Source organism: Anabrus simplex, chromosome 4 (genome assembly GCF_040414725.1).
Source record: "Anabrus simplex isolate iqAnaSimp1 chromosome 4, ASM4041472v1, whole genome shotgun sequence".
NCBI classification, from domain to species: Eukaryota; Metazoa; Arthropoda; class Insecta; order Orthoptera; family Tettigoniidae; genus Anabrus; species Anabrus simplex.
This window is the reverse complement of record NC_090268.1, coordinates 422,366,668-422,383,293: the sequence shown is the minus strand read 5'-3', so window position 1 is coordinate 422,383,293 and position 16,626 is coordinate 422,366,668. Positions and strand designations below refer to the sequence as shown.

The following is a 16,626-nucleotide window of genomic DNA, read 5'->3' as shown; positions in this document are numbered from 1 at the left end:
GGCTAAATGGTTAGCGTGCTGGCCTTTGGTCCAGTGGGTCCCGGGTTCGATTCCGGCCAGGTCGGGGATTTTAACCTCAATTGGTTAATTCCAATGGATCAGGGGCTGGATGTGTGTGTGGCGTATTCAGCATTAGAAATCATCCTCACCTTCACAGACATGCAGGTCGCCTAATAGGCCGTCTACGAGAAAAACACCCGCACCAGGCCTCCCCGGAGGCCATGGATGTGTTTTCTCCCAGATAGTAGTACAGTAATAATAATAATAATAATAATAATAATAATAATAATAATAATAATAATAATAATAATAATAATAATAATTGTATAACTGCTATATATTTCTAAGGCTGATGAATTTTTGTGCCAAAGGAGATATCTAACGTACCGGAAGTCAAAGACACGGACTTCCTTCACTGAAACACCTTCAAATACATAAAGCGCTAGGCCGGATCGAACCCGTTACCTTGAAATTGGAAGGACGACAACTAACCGACTGTGCAATTGAGGTCGTCAACAAGACAAGTTCGAGGCGTCTGTACAGAGATCTCTTTTAGCACCTTCTGCGACCTGGAAGACTCCACCAAAACTGGTAATACACTGCGATGCATGATCAAGAGTGAATACATTCTGTATAAGGTGATGTAAAAAGTATTTATGTAAACGAAATGAAATGTCGTATGGCTTTTAGTGCCGGGAGTGTCCGAGGACATGTTCGGCTCGCCAGGAGCAGGTCGTTTGAGTTGATGCTCGTAGGCGACCTGCGCGTCGTGATGAGGATGAAATGATGATACAGATGGCACATACACCCAGCCCCCGTGCCAGCGAAATTAACCAATGATGGTTAAATTTCCCGAACTGCCGGGAATCGAATCCGAGACCTCTGTGACCCGAGGCCAGAATGCTAACCATTTAGCCATGGAGCCAGACTAAGTAAATAAAGATCATTTTGAAGCGAGAACCTACTCAGATCTTAAATATTTTGACGTGGATTTTCACTTAAATTCACTAAAATTGACACTTTATAAAATATATTTACAACCACTGTATTAAATGCAGGGTGGTAGGAAACAACGTGGTTTGCTCATGTTAATAAATAATTTGAACGAAATAATTCGATATCTCGCACCGGTATTCATTCATGCATGCATGAGCAGCCCATCCAGGCATGCTGTCATCCATCCATTCATTTATTCATTCGTACAAAACGAGGATCGAACGTGCCAAATTGGTGTCAGAAGGCCAGCGCTTCAACCGTCTGAGCCACTCAGTCCGGCTATTATTATTATTATTATTATTATTATTATTATTATTATTGTACCGGGAGGTACACCTCAACGCCACGCATTCAAAATAAGCGCCCTTATAAACTCCCCTATCGATCAAAAGGTGAAACTGATATTACCTGAACTTGGAACTTTAATCGGAAGATGTCACCGCTGAAAAATTAAGGAATAGTGTTGTTGTGAAGTTTCCTAAACTGATTGAACTTCTCCTGGTTTTGTTTGCCATTCATCAAGAAGTCCGGACATTCTTCCACAGATTACACTACCAAAAACTACGATCATGCACTCTGGGGCAAGGTGAAGGAACTTGTAACTAAAAGAAGTTTCATATTCCTAGGTTTTCCATAACTGAATCTATGTTCATTTATTTTTGGGTTGGCAACACTTCCTTTTCTTTCCGACAGTTTTGAATCTGGCCAATGAAAAATTTCTGTAATTAATTTTCAACCTATCACAGGCTTCTTGTTGGATTTTGAGTGTAACTTTGGAGCTTAACCAATAAAATTGAGAGGGTGTGTACGGATTAGCACTGAATCCTCTCGAACCTTCCCTGAGGGTATATAAACAGCGAATTATCACGTTTCCTTGCCAATTGATCGTCGCCTTTTTAAGTGTGTGTGTTAAAGCAGGAGGCGGGGCGCCTCTTTGTTCGGCCAGCAGAACATCTACAAGGTAATGGCTACATAAATTCTATCTTTCTTGCTGTATCCGCTAATCAATCCGAGGGGAAGGTCCGAAACTTTAATTATGTAACAATACTTTTCTAAAATGTAACTTTTCTTTCAGCTAATGTAAAAACTTCATAAAATCTTTAATTGTAAATCGGCGATAGAGAGTGAGTTACCCTCTTGAGTTCCCCTTCGTCTTGGTTTGAGGTGGCTACGTTTTCGCAACCTTTTGTTTCTGTAATGTATTAAAGTTATTTCCATTCGAGCCACCTCAGTAGTGTGGGAATAGCCCCAGTTTCATCGGCCAAGAGCCCTGTAGGATTTTATATTTCATTATCTCGAGTGCAGTTCCTATGGCGACAATGGGATAGGAAGAGGCTAGGAGTGGGAAGGAAGCGTCCGTGGCCTTAATTAAGGTACAGCCCCAGCATTTCCCTGGTGTGAAAATAGGAAACCACGGAAAACCATCTTCAGGGCTGCCGACAGTGGGATTCGAACCCACTATCTCCCAAATACTGGATACTGGCCGCACTTAAGCGACTGCAGCTATCGAGCTCGGTAGGCCTCGGGTTCAATTCCCAGCCAGGTCAGAAATTGTTACCTGGATCTGAGGGCTAGTACGACATCCATTCCGTCTATGTGATTACATTTGAGGAGGTATCTGACGGTGAGACCGCGGCCCCGGTCTAGGAAGCCAAGAATAACGGCCGAGAGAGATATCAAGCATGCTAGATAGAAAACAAATTTATGGCATCCAACGTATGGGGAACGACTGGAATGAATGATTAACAACATTTTAACTTGCCGGGCTAAGTGGATCAGACGGTTGAGGCGTTGGCCTTCTGACCCCAACTTGGCAGGTTCGATCCTGGCTCAGTCCAGTGGTATTTGATGGTGCTCATATACGCCAGCCTCGTGTCGGTAGATTTACTGGCGCGTAAAAGAACGCCTTCGGGACTAAATTCCGGCACCTCGGCGTCTCCAGAAACCGTAAAGGTAGGTAGTGGGGCGTTAAGTAAATAACATCATATTATTATTATTATTATTATTATTATTATTATTATTATTATTATTATTATTATCGAGCTCGATAGCTGTAGCCACTTAAGTGCGGCCAGTATCCAATATTCGAGAGATAGTGGTTTCGAACCCCACTGTCGGCAACCCTAAAGATGGTTTTCCGTGGTTTCTCATTTTCACACCTGGGTGTACCTTAATTTAGCCCACGGCTACTTCCTTCCCACTCCCAGCCCTTCCCTGACCCATCGTCCCTGTAAAACCTATCTGTTTCGGCGCGACCAACTTGTAAAAACATATATTGTTATTATTATTATTATTATTATTATTATTATTATTATTATTAGTATTATTATTATTATTATATTCTAACTTAGTGTAACTTACATGTAATAAAATCAGCTTGATTTATTCTATGTGATTTCAGACAAAATATTAGCGGTACGAAAATACTACAGCCGGGCTGAGGGGTTCAGACGGTTGAGGCGCTGGGCTTCTGACCCCAACTTGGGAGGTCGATCCTGGCACTGTCCGGTGGTATTTGAAGGTGGTCATATATGTCAGCCTCTTGTCCGCAGATTTACTGGCACATAAAAGAACTCCCGTGGGACTAAATTCCGGCACCTCGGCGTCTCCGAAAACCATTAAAGTAGTTAATGGGACGTAAATCCGTTATTATTATTATTATTATTATTATTATTATTATTATTATTATTATTATTATTATTATTATTGTACCGGGCGGTACACCTCTACTCTGTTTATTTAAAAGTTGCGCCAGTTGAAACTCCTCTTCTGGAGGAAGGTTGAACTTTATCTATTCTATTAATTCTCTACTTTCTCAGAAGATGTCACCACGTGGAAAATTTTGAGTTTGTGAACTGTGTCACTTTTGATGTGTTTTTGTTTCGCTTGAAGTAAGAAGTGTGAACTTTCTCTTCTAGAGGACACTACTGAAGATCAACAATAGTGCGACCTAGTGCGGAGTTAAAGAACTATTTTGTTGGAGAAATTTTTATTTCAAAAGTTTGTTTCTTGTTAAATTTCTTTCTGTTATCGTTTAAGTTGGCTGTATACCCCTCTTTTTCCCCTTAGTTTGGATCTAGCCAATCCCGAATTTCTTTAATTAATTTTCCACCAATAATGTGTTTCTTTTTCCTCTATGTAGGGGTTTCTTTTCCCGAACCAATAAAAACTTTGAGGGAGGGTGTTTTATTTCCCCTAACGCCTAGAATCTTCCGCGAGAGGATATAAACTGCTGATTTTGGGGTCTCCGGGCCACTTCTGTTCCATCTTTCAGTGTATTAAGTACATAGCAGGAGGCGGGAAGCGCCTCTTTCTTCTTCAGCCGTTCAACACCAGGTAATGGCCTTTTAATAACTTCTTTTCTTGCTAGGTCGGCAGTTTAACACTCGCGGCGGGTTCGAAGCATTTCCATCATGTAACCTTTTCCTAAAATGTAATTACTCTTTTCATCTTTTTCTTGTAAAGTTACATATTGGGATAGAGAGTGCTAACCCTCTCGAGCTCCCACTCACATTTGTTTTGAGGTGAACTTATTTTCTCAAACTTTTCTTCGTTTATGTAATGTAAAGTGTTCTTCTCTAAGTCACCTCTGTAGTATGGGATTAGCCCTTGCGTTAGTGGCCCAGAGCCAGATTAGGTTTTTAATGCAAAGTGTATTAGGAGTGCAAGTTCGCCTCCTCTCAAGTTGTATTTTAGAGGTCCTGTATTAATCGTTTCTCACCTAATAGACCTCAGTAGGTTGGGTATTTTACCCCTGTGTATATGTCCTTTGAGGACAACTTGAAAGTTGAGTTTGGTGTGGCCTGGGAGAGGCTTAACTTTAAGAGCGAGTGGCTCTTTTCTAAAACTGAGAGTTGTATGCCTCGAGGAGGCTTTGCTGTGTAATTTGGAGCAAGGGCTCCAGGGTTTGAGTGGGGTCTTCTGCCCCTTTTGTTGAAATTGGTATATCGTAAAGTTGAGCTAGTTGCTCAAGAATTGTGTTTTCAGGGCTCGAAGCCCAAATTCTTTAATCCCTGTAATTGTACATTTCAAGTTGTATTTCGGCTACTAAGTACCTGTTCTATTTGTTGTTACCTAATTTTGAAAAGAAAATATAACCTTGTTAAATTTTAAAATTTAATTTCTCTTTAGTAGCTTGAGACCTATTCACCACCCAGCACCTTCTTTCATGCTTAACTACCACAAAAACTCGGTAACAAGTGGTAGCAGAGCGTGGTTGAATGGGTCTCAATTTAGCCCCTTTTGACGGCTAAACATTGCTTTAATTCGAACTCTAACAATTGTCTCAGTTGCTGGAATTGTTTGAGTTTTTCAAAATTGTTCTGTCATCATGCCCGGCCCTCGCGATGTTCTCCTCCTTAACTATTTGCGCAAAGAGGAGTTGATATACGAGTTAACTATCAGAAATGTGCAATCTGGAGGCACGGTTGCAATCGACACCAACAAGCTTAGAGAGTCCCTTGATTTGCCCATTTCCATCCCCAATTTGGGAGAGAAAGAAATTGATGACTCTCTTTCCACGATCGTCGAGAATATTACTGGGCTAGCATCTGTAGTCAGCTTTTTTGATGAAAACGATCCGTCTCCTAATCAAATTAAGCGTGTGCAAGGCAGGCTGTATCACTTTGCAAATAGAGTTAATGATCTGTTGTCTCTAAAGGTGAATGACGTTCAGAGGAAGGACGCTAATACGCTCCTTGAAACTATTTCTGAATTGTCTAATAAGGTCACTCAATTGCTAACCGGCGAAGCTCCTCCCAAAACTGATCAACCCGCCACGGTGAATGTAGGTAACGAGGAAGAGCCTCCTCAGGGAGAAGTCAATAGGATAACCGTTGCTGCTCAAACTATCTCTGCCCCATCGAACAACGAATCTGAACACCGTGCGTCATTGAGTAACATCCGCTCTGAATTAACTTCTTTGCCATTGAAACCTTTAACGACCATGACACCTGGGTTCAGCAGCTTGCCTCATCCATTGGCAATGTTGCTTAGAGGTATCTCTAAGTTTTCCGTCAACACCACCAGTGACGTAATTTCATTTTTAAGATTTCTAGTGGAATTTCAGGATCATGCCCTTGTGTTTTCTCTTTCCCCATGTCAAATTTTGCAAATTATCTATCCTTATGCTATTGGTGTTCTATCTGACAAGATAGTTAGAGCCATTGCCGAGCAATCTTCTATTGAGGATTTCCATGCCCATTTGCTAGCTAACTTCATCCCGGCTAGGGCCAGGTCCTCCCTTATTCAGAAATACTATTATCGGGTACAGCGCTTGGATGAAAACCTGGCAGACTTCATCCAAGATATTAAGTTTTATACTAGGGTGTTTGCTCTCCACTTCCCTGAGGATCAGATCGTGCAAGCTATTGTTGAAGGGATTTCACCACCCTACAGGTCATATTTGTGTTTCGCGGCGTGCCCGCAAACCTTCTCTGAACTGGAAGCATTAGCCGTCTCTGCGGAAGGAGTTAGGTATGCCGATTCCTTGCGTGTGGCGAAAGAACCCCCGCCTTCCTTTAGTAACACTCGGCCTCCACCTCGCCGACCAGTCAATCCCCGTAAATGTTATGCTTGTGGGTCGCCTGACCATCTGCGGAATAAGTGTCCTCTGATCAAGTCAAGTGGGACAAGGAATGGAGTAGGGTCATCACAAGGCTGTTTTAAGTGTGGGGCCTTCTCACATATCGCCAAGAATTGCCCAAACTCAAATAGCACCCCCTCCTGCTCAACTTCTGGTGCAAATTCCAGCTATTCCAATAATAAAAAGTGACTAGTGGCGTCGGCTGAGCCGACTAATCCATCTTCCCGAGACTTAGCCCCTAGTAAACAGGTTGTAAATGCAGAGAACGACCAGCCTTCAAATTCATCTTTTGAATGCCCTAAAGAGTGTCTTAGGATTGCGGCGGATACCCCCGCACCTGTTCCTTTTCTTAAGATTGAGTTAAATAACGAGCCTGTAACAGCTCTCTTAGATTCAGGCAGTGTTTGTTCCATTATTTCGGCTGATTGGTATTCTAAATTGAAATCTGTTTGTAAACTCCCTGACTATGTCTCTTCTCCGGTTCAATACGTTTCGGCTAATTCATCTCCATTAGAAATTCTAGGTTCCTTACTGGTTAAAATTCGTGTTTTTAAGTTTACATGGAAAGTTAAATTGTTTGTGGCCAAGCGTTTGTCTTGCCCCATCATATTGGGAGCGGACTTCATTTCTCACACTGGTCTTGTGCTCGATCTCCAGTGTAGGTCGTGCATATTCAAATTTGCGTCCAATTGTAGAATTCCCTTGTTAAAGTGTAATTCTGTATCATGTTCATCTATTTCGCCTACCCAGGATGAGATGTTGTTAGACCTTAGACATCTACCTGAGGAGCAGGCTGATAGTATTCGCAAACTGTGTCAGTCGTTTCCCGAGGTGTTCTCTGATACTCTTGGTGTTACTGACCTTATTGAATACAAAATTGAGGTCACGGATTCAATTCCTGTCCGTTTTCCACCGTATAGGCTATCTCCACCTAAAATGAAGGCTCTGAAAGAAATCATCGATCAGATGTTGAAGGATGGTATTATTAGGCCATCTAAGTCAGCGTATTCTTCGCCTATTTTTCTAGTCCCGAAACCCCAAGGAGGCTTCAGGCCTGTCATTGATTACAGGGCTCTCAATCGGAAGGTGGTGTTGCAATCTGTGCCCCTTCCCGACCTTCATTCTTGCTTCTCATGGTTTCGTAAGGCCAAGTTCTTCACCATCTTGGACTTGAATCAGGCCTATAATCAAATTCCCCTTGCCGAAGAGTCTAAACATCTTACAGCGTTTGCCACGGACTGGAATTTATATGAATACAACCGCGTGCCTTTCGGGCTCCCCACGGGGGCAGCTGTGCTCACTAGGCTACTAGATAGGGTCTTTTCCGACATCAAATTTGAGTACTTATATCACTACTTGGATGATGTCGTCGTATTTTCCGAAACCTTTGAAGAACATCTAGATCATTTGCGAGAAGTTCTCAATCGCCTTCGTAAGGCTGGGTTAACTGTTAAGTTGTCCAAGGTTGCCTTTGCTAAGCCCTCTATGTCATTCCTAGGGCATATTGTGTCACCTGATGGTGTAGCAGTCGATCATTCTAGAACACAGGCCATCCGTGACTTTAAACCTCCTAAGGACATCAAAGGTATCGCTAGATTCATTGGTATGGTGAATTTCTTCAGGAAGTTTATTCCTAACTTCGCTAATAGAGCGGCGCCCTTAAACCTTCTTCGTAGGAAAGGCATCAAATTCGAGTGGGGACCTTCTCAACAAGCCGCTTTCGAAGATCTTAAATTAGCTCTCTGTAATGCCCCTGTACTTGCTATGCCTGATTTCTCGAAGAAATTCATCGTCCAAACGGACGCGTCGTCGTCAGCTGTAGCTGCAGTCCTTCTTCAAGAGACTGAACTAGGGAGGCGTCCCATCGCCTATGCATCTAGGACTCTATCGGTTCAAGAAGCCAAGTATTCCATCTATGAGCTCGAAGGGTTGGCAGTCTTATTCGCCTTAGAAAAGTTCCGTCTCTATCTGGAACATGTCAAATTCGACCTGGAGACAGATAATCAAGCCTTAAGCTGGGTCTTAGGTAGGCCGCGTCGTACTGGTCGTATAGCCCGTTGGGCCATCCGTATTTCTGCCTTCCAATTTGATGTACGACATATCAGAGGTACTGAAAATGTTGTTGCTGATGGACTCAGCCGTATGTTTTCTAACGACGTCGAGACCCATGAACCGGTAGACAGTTCATCACCTCCCGAGTCCATGCTATCTGATGTTAATGCCATCTTAACTGATGCTCCCATGCTTTTTAGGGATATTGAGAAGTACCAACGTGAAGATCCGACGCTGGCTCCTATAATGGAAACCCTTTCTTCTGGGGAACATGCTGTCCCTTATGTTCTGAGGAATGGTGTTCTATGTTGCCCTTCGAGGCATGATAAGTTGATGAAAGTTGTTGTTCCAGCGGTTCTTGTACCTATGATCTTCAAATACTATCATGAGACCCCATTGGGGGGGCATCTTGGAATCTTTAAAACTCGTGAAAAGATTCGTGAAATGTTCATATGGAAAGGTATGGACGGTGAAATTCGGGAACTTGTAAAAGCTTGTAAATCTTGTTTGATCAGTAAACCCACCATGTCCACTAAAGTAGGCCTTTTGTCTTCTCATCAAGCGTCGCGCCCCATGGAACGCCTGTATATCGATTATGTGGGACCCTTCCCCCAGTCAAAGGGTAATGCCAACAAGTTCATCTTTGTGTGTGTAGATGGTTTTACAAGATTTTCCTGGTTATTTCCGACTAAGCTGGCTACCGCTCAGTCCACAATTACTTGCCTAAATTCCATTTTTGCTTCCTTTGGTCCGTGCCAATACATTGTATCTGATAATGCTAAAGCTTTTACATCAAATCTGTTTCGTAAATTCTGTTTTGACTTGTCCATCTCTCATGTAACTACATCTGCTTATTACCCTCAACCATCTCTGGCTGAACGGGTTAACCGTAATCTCAGGTCCGCACTTATTGCCTATCATCATGAAGATCATTCTAGGTGGGACACGTCCCTGCATTGGTTAGCTTTTGCTTTGAATTCGGCGGTTCATGAATCTCACAAATTTACTCCAGCTTCTTTGATGTTTAAGTTCGTTCCCAACACGCCGCTCTCTAACCTCTGGTCTCTGAATGACATTCTGCCCGAGACAATAGATCCGGACAACATTAAAGATCTTTGGAAGAAGGCTAAAGCTAATCTTAAAGTGTCTCATGAAAAGGTTAGGGAAAGGTATGATCGTGGACGGAGACCCACCACTTTGAAGGTAGGCGACCAGGTTATGGTCAAAAATTTTGTTCCCGCGGGCAAGCTTGCCCCCAGATTTCATGGGCCTTGTATCATTCTCGATTTTCTTACGCCGGTTACCTTATTGCTAAGTAATCCAGCCACCGAGAGGATATTTAGAGTTCACCTGTCCCAGGTGAAACCGGTGTAATTTCTGTGTTAACTTGCTTCATATTATTTTGAAAGGATATGAAGGTTATATTTTTTCTTTTTTTGAGTTTCACTTTTAAGGCATTCTGCCCTTCTGTAATATTTTGGTTTTAGATGTAAGCATGTTTGTGAAACCTGCCCCGACCCCTTAAACTGCCATCCTGTCTTTGCCACGGCCATTACCACGCTCCCGTCTCCTGCTCCACCTTACACTGTGGCTTCATAATAGTAAATGCCATGGATATCTACACGCCGCTGGCCCCTCAACCTCTCCACAAGCCTGTACCCTCAAAGGAAATGATTGTCCAACACAATTCTGCCGCCTAGCTTTAATGTTTCAGCGCCCCCGCAGCCGCGCAGCGCCGTGCAGCGACTGGGGAGGGGGATGGGCCCCCTCCTCTCCAGCGAGGACGACATGTGCACGGCGAGCCGGAACTCTCCTCCCGGCCAAGGCTGATGTGCGGCGCTCGACCTGCTACATGCCCGCAGCCTGTATCTGTTCACCGCGGGCGCGGCGTACTTCAACACCTCTGCTCCCCTCATAGTGCGGGCGAGCGGTATCTCAGGGTACTTGAGGGGTCCGAGCGGCCTCCGTTGGACGCAAGCTGCTACGGCCGGTCTGGCCATCCGACTCAATCTACATCAACTACATGGACAGTCACCATAAGCAATAATTACATTTGGGAAGTTAACAACAATATTTGGTGGACATTGCAAAACTTTTCTTCACCTTTTAAGCATTAAAGGTTTATCTTCAGAAATTCAACTTCTACAACAGAAAAACTTTACTGCACCTGCAACAACAAAATTTTGAAATTGCAACCAACCAAATTACTAAAATCTTATAAATGCTTCCGCAATTAATCTTAATATCAACATCAAAACTTGGACCTTATTTTGGAAACAAAGCTTATGTTCTTCTGTGTTACCCCTTGGAGGAACTTTTGGGGGGGGAGGTCTGTACCGGGCGGTACACCTCTACTCTGTTTATTTAAAAGTTGCGCCAGTTGAAACTCCTCTTCTGGAGGAAGGTTGAACTTTATCTATTCTATTAATTCTCTACTTTCTCAGAAGATGTCACCACGTGGAAAATTTTGAGTTTGTGAACTGTGTCACTTTTGATGTGTTTTTGTTTCGCTTGAAGTAAGAAGTGTGAACTTTCTCTTCTAGAGGACACTACTGAAGATCAACAATAGTGCGACCTAGTGCGGAGTTAAAGAACTATTTTGTTGGAGAAATTTTTATTTCAAAAGTTTGTTTCTTGTTAAATTTCTTTCTGTTATCGTTTAAGTTGGCTGTATACCCCTCTTTTTCCCCTTAGTTTGGATCTAGCCAATCCCGAATTTCTTTAATTAATTTTCCACCAATAATGTGTTTCTTTTTCCTCTATGTAGGGGTTTCTTTTCCCGAACCAATAAAAACTTTGAGGGAGGGTGTTTTATTTCCCCTAACGCCTAGAATCTTCCGCGAGAGGATATAAACTGCTGATTTTGGGGTCTCCGGGCCACTTCTGTTCCATCTTTCAGTGTATTAAGTACATAGCAGGAGGCGGGAAGCGCCTCTTTCTTCTTCAGCCGTTCAACACCAGGTAATGGCCTTTTAATAACTTCTTTTCTTGCTAGGTCGGCAGTTTAACACTCGCGGCGGGTTCGAAGCATTTCCATCATGTAACCTTTTCCTAAAATGTAATTACTCTTTTCATCTTTTTCTTGTAAAGTTACATATTGGGATAGAGAGTGCTAACCCTCTCGAGCTCCCACTCACATTTGTTTTGAGGTGAACTTATTTTCTCAAACTTTTCTTCGTTTATGTAATGTAAAGTGTTCTTCTCTAAGTCACCTCTGTAGTATGGGATTAGCCCTTGCGTTAGTGGCCCAGAGCCAGATTAGGTTTTTAATGCAAAGTGTATTAGGAGTGCAAGTTCGCCTCCTCTCAAGTTGTATTTTAGAGGTCCTGTATTAATCGTTTCTCACCTAATAGACCTCAGTAGGTTGGGTATTTTACCCCTGTGTATATGTCCTTTGAGGACAACTTGAAAGTTGAGTTTGGTGTGGCCTGGGAGAGGCTTAACTTTAAGAGCGAGTGGCTCTTTTCTAAAACTGAGAGTTGTATGCCTCGAGGAGGCTTTGCTGTGTAATTTGGAGCAAGGGCTCCAGGGTTTGAGTGGGGTCTTCTGCCCCTTTTGTTGAAATTGGTATATCGTAAAGTTGAGCTAGTTGCTCAAGAATTGTGTTTTCAGGGCTCGAAGCCCAAATTCTTTAATCCCTGTAATTGTACATTTCAAGTTGTATTTCGGCTACTAAGTACCTGTTCTATTTGTTGTTACCTAATTTTGAAAAGAAAATATAACCTTGTTAAATTTTAAAATTTAATTTCTCTTTAGTAGCTTGAGACCTATTCACCACCCAGCACCTTCTTTCATGCTTAACTACCACAAAAACTCGGTAACAATTATTATTATTATTATTATTATTATTATTATTATTATTATTATTATTATTTCTTGTTTCGTAATGCCCATTCATAGACTTTTTCATTGGCTTGATGACTTTCGCCTTCCTATTCTTCCAAAATCTCTTCACGAACTCACCGTGTTGTCTTTTTCGTTCTTCTGCCCACTTTGTACCAATCCTGCTGCTAGTTTTGACCACAAATGTGTGTTTATTTACTGAGGTCCCGTAGATGGCGATTTTTCATTATGTCTTTCCAGATGTTCAATTCATTCACACCGGGCGAGTTGACCGTGCGGTTAGAAGCGCGCGCCAGTGAGGTTGCATCCGGAAGATAGTGGGTTCGAATCATACTGTCGGCAGCCCTGAAGATGGTTTTCTGTGGCAAATGCTGGGGCTGTACCTTAATTAAAGCCACAGCCGCTTCCTTCCAACTCCTGGGCCGTTCCTATCCCATCGTCGCCATAAGACCTACAGAATATGTAGCCACTAGCAATTCATTCAGGTCTCCTCTTGTTTCCTCCAGCCGATTAATTCTCCTCTTTTGAGAATTTATTACATTGAATAACCTTTTCGTGAGTCAATTATTATCCATCCTAAAAATGTGTCCAAAAAATATCAAACGTATCCTCCGTACGGTATTGATGAAACTGTCTGTGTAACTATACAGGTCTGCAGTTCGCCTTTTTATCCAAATGGGCCGAAAATTTTTCTAACAATTTTACGGTTATCTTTTCAGTATCTGCAATTTTAGAATGACCTCCTGAAGTTAAGGTTTCTGATGTAGAATAACTGTTTTCTAATGTTTCAATTTATCTCTACGTGACATTACTCATTTATTGTAGTGATCCCCTGTCAGTCTAAATGCCCTCTGAAGTTTTAAGGCCCTTTCTGTACTGGGCAAACTATCTAATCCCGAAGGAAGAATTATTTCTCCAAGGTATTTAAAATAAGATACCTGTGAAATCGTCTCATATGTCGTTTCACTTTGACTTTTCTTGCACTTTTGCTTAAAATTCTGCATATACTTGGTTTTCTCGAATGATATCTAAAGGCCTGCCTTTGATGCTATTCTGTGTAATGTCTGGATAACATACCTAATTTCCTCCTTGTTCTTAGTGATGAAAGCTAGGTCAGCTGCGAAAGCCAAGCTTTTCACTTTAATTTTGTTCCCACCAGTCCCGATGGTTATGTCTGTGATATCCTTTTCCCACTCTCTGATGATGATGATGATGATGATATTATTATTATTATTATTATTATTATTATTAGAAGTGTTTTGATATGTGGAAAAGAAGTAGAAATTGTAAAACAATGTAAATACCTTGGTGAAACTATACATGAAAACATTTCTTGGACAGAGAGAACGAAGAAATTATCTAGAGCCCAAAATAAACCAGAAATACATATAAGAAGAAATGTTTGTCAATAAATACAAAATTGAAACAATATAAGACTTTAGTCCAACCTGAAATAACTTATGGGAGTGAAACATTATTTAAACTAAAGCAAAAGATTAACACAGACAGAATTTTAAAAATAGAAAGAAGAACAGTAAGAACATGCATTACCGAGCTCGATAGCTGCAGTCGCTTAAATGCGGCCAGTATCCAGTATTCGGGAGATAGTAGGTTCGAACCCCACTGTCGGCAGCGCTGAAAATGGTTTTCCGTGGTTTCCCATTTTCACACCAGGGCTGTACCTTAATTAAGGCCACGGCCGCTTCCTTCCCTTTCCTAGCCCTTTCCCATCCCATCGTCGCCATAAGACTTATCTGTGTCGGTGCGACGTAAAGCAACTAGCAAAAAAAAAAAAAAAAAAAAAAAAAGAACATGCATTAATAAGAAGTACCAAAAAGAAGGAGAATGGTGCATCATCCCAAATGCAGCAGTATATCAGGAAATAGGACCTATAACGTATTTCATAAGATAGAAGAGAATATCATTCTTTGGTCATCTGCTGAGAACACATCAAGACAGGTTAATACGCAGAATTTTGGAAAAGCTTTGGAAACAAAAACAACAACCTGTCTGGATAATAGAAATAAAAGAAGACATCAAAGAATTAGACCTAACACTGGAAAATTTAAAGAATAAATCAAACAAAAATAAATTGACGAATAGTAAAATTAGATTCCTACCAAAATGTGATAAAAGAGAAACTACTAAAAGAGTATTTTCAGAAGAAGAACGACAACAAAGATCAGATAGAATGAAGAAATACTGGAAGAACAGGAAAGAAAAGCCATAAAACATCATAGAAAACCGGACAGAAATTGATTACAGTGGTCCAATGCGTCCGTAAAAGCACAATCATATTATTATTATTATTATTATTATTATTATTATTATTATTATTATTATTATATTTCGCTGCATGGCCCCTTTAAGAGGCAATGTGATGGTAAGTAGCCTATATTTCATCCCAGGTCACACTCTAATTATGAGTGAATTTCAGTCCAGATGCACTGCATCGTAAGCCCACCTCGTAGCCATAATCGTTAATGCGTCTGACACCGTGGTTAGCTAATTCGAATCCCGTTGGTGGAACAAGATTTCACCATAGGAATGTTGGCCGGCAGAGTAGGAGAGTTAGTGGTATTCAATTTAGAAACACTAGAGTGCGTGCCAAAAGCCTGGGTTCAATTCCAAACCTCTTCGCAGAGTTCATATGGATTGAGGACGTACGGCGCTGTTGATGGTGACTGTCCATTAGACGGGAGCGTTCAGCTTTCAGCACACCCCTTGGTGTTATTCCGTAGGAGTAGGCAACGTGCCAACACTGGGTTTCACCCTCGCCCTACCTCATTATCACCATCAACACACATAATCCATTCGAGCAAGTGGAAGTGCGGTTTGGGTCACGTTGCAATCAGCTTGCATTCGGAACATAGTGGGTTCGATCTCCCCAGGCAGCCCTGAAGGAGATTTTCGGTGGTTTCACACCAGACAAATGCGACGTAAAGCAAATTGTAAAAAACTAAAATTAAAAAACACATTATCCAGACGCGCAGGTCTCCCACAGCCATCAGATAAAAAAGACCTGCATCGGACATGTCCGCAGACAACATAATATCTTCATCGCGAAGTCGTTCAGACGTTATGGTTCCACAAACACTCTAACACATTTTCACATGTTTTGTATTAGTAGGGATAATACACCGAAGCTCTGCTGTTTAAAGAACGATGTAAAAACATCCGCTTAAAAACGACATGCTTGTCCTACATTGATAAACATAGATGTATCACATCTCGTAAGTCAAGTGACATTAGTACTGTAATTATTGTAATTTCAGACAATATCCTGGACTATACCGGCTTTGTTTCACTGTTGTTGTTTTTCTTTTACATCTAAAGAACTTACTAAATAACGACACTCTTGATGTTGTTTATGACAATCAGTGACTTCCACTCCCACCAAAATATTTATATAATAATATATTATGAGTGTTAAATTTCCTACACGGGATAAGATTCTTGAAGAGAAAGAGAGAGATCTATAATAATAAGTCACAAGGTAGAGCCACACTTTCGCGGGTGCTCAAAGAGGTACTCACCTACCAATCCAGTATCAGTTGACTGCAGTGGGCGCGCAACCTGGCCGGTCGACGAGTGCGGACGGCAGCTTGCCAACTTGTGAAAGTCCTTGGTTCACCGGATTTCTCAACACGCGCTGGGCTGTGTTCTTAGAAATAACGAATTCCTTTACGATTTACATAGGAAGATCCGCGGCGGAGTGCGGCAGGTGGATAACTGTCACCGACAACGCTGGAGCTGGGCGACCTTTAGATCGATCAGCTTCAGGCTAATTACTGTCTGTCCGCAACGCGAGCGGTGCTCAAGGTCTGTCACTCACCAGACGCATTAGCAATATGGATCAAAGAAATTTCTGTCGCCGGTGAAAGTTTTCATTCTTTGAAGACATGGTTGCGCAGCGCTACCATGGAGGGGCGAAGGAGGGCTGGTGGTATGTGTCGCCCCCACAAGTTGACAACATTTTCAGTGGCAGCTGATGACCAGCTTCTTGGCTGCCTTCAAGCGGCCTTCGTTTCTGTGGGTCCCAGGTTCGACTCACGACCGGGCAGGGGGATTTTATCCGCGTTTAGTTCATTCCGCTAACTCGAGGGCTTTGTCTTTGTGATAGTGTTAATACACATACAACATCACACTAC

At 42.0% G+C, this 16,626-nt stretch overlaps 1 protein-coding gene across 1 annotated transcript in view; it reads right to left on the bottom strand.

Annotated features, from left to right (window-relative positions):
• LOC136872786 (uncharacterized) overlaps window positions 1-16,241 on the bottom strand; it is a 159,812-nt gene extending 143,571 nt beyond the window's left edge. The window contains exon 1 of the mRNA XM_067146627.2: window positions 16,012-16,241. The gene's annotated coding sequence lies outside the window, so the exon portion shown is untranslated. The remainder of the gene's footprint in view (window positions 1-16,011) is intronic.
• Window positions 16,242-16,626: the final 385 nt, after the last annotated feature.